This window comes from Bison bison, unplaced genomic scaffold (assembly GCF_000754665.1).
Source record: "Bison bison bison isolate TAMUID 2011002044 unplaced genomic scaffold, Bison_UMD1.0 scf7180017864317, whole genome shotgun sequence".
In the NCBI taxonomy this organism is placed as follows: domain Eukaryota; kingdom Metazoa; phylum Chordata; class Mammalia; order Artiodactyla; family Bovidae; genus Bison; species Bison bison.
In genome coordinates this window covers 8,674,216-8,675,112 of record NW_011494889.1, presented here as the reverse complement: position 1 = coordinate 8,675,112, position 897 = coordinate 8,674,216, and positions in this window count along the sequence as shown.

Genomic DNA, 897 nt, shown 5'->3' with positions numbered 1-897 from the left:
ACGGCTGGGAGAGTAGGGCGTAGGGAGACTTTGAGGGGGGTCAAGGGCAGAGCTGCCAGGAGCACTGGGGGCCCAAAGGCACACAGAGAAGCAACAGCAGAGAGAAAGGGGGCCCAAGATTGCTGGGGCCACAGGAGGCCGCGGGGAGACAATGGGCACAGCAGGCAGAAGACAGCACCAGCGGCGGATTGGTCAAAGGCCCCCGAGCAGGCGGGTGACCGTGAGTCAATCTGGGGGTTGGGGGGGTAGCCAACCCAGCGGGGCGAAGGAGGGTGCGGCTTCTCTGCAGGTCGGGTGGCTCGAAGCAACATGGGAAGCAGGGGGACATAGGCTTGTGGACGGAGCTAGAAAGGGAAAAGGTGGGCTATTCAGGAGAGAAATAAGTGGTGAGCAAGCTCCTGACAGGGGGTGGCTCTGGGCCACGGGGAAGGACGCGGCAGTAACATTGTGTGGGAGGGGGTCCTTCCCCTGGCTGGGTTTTTTTTTCCCCCAGCATTCCAGAGGACAGGGACGCGTGGCTGCAGTCACACGGGTGAGGAAAGCCTCAGAGCACAGTGGGGGTTGAAGGTGCCTTGATGGAGGGTGTAGTGGCGAGTCAACTGGACGTGAAGGCCAGAGGCCCAGGATGAGGACAGAGTGCCCGTCCTGTCCCTGGCTGCGTCCCCCACTCTCTGGGACCAGGACAGCAACCGGGGCAGGGTGGGCAGGCGGCCTCGTGACAGGGGGAGGGGCTGGAGGCGGGACACCGGGGCAGGGTGGGCAGGCGGCCTCGTGACAGGGGAGGGGCTGGAGGCGGGACCGGGTCCTGAGCTCTGGGGGAGGCGTCTGCAACCCCTGTCCCTCCCCAGGGATGGTCCTGGGGGCGGCCGGGGCATCCCCTGTTCTCCCCCGGGGGTG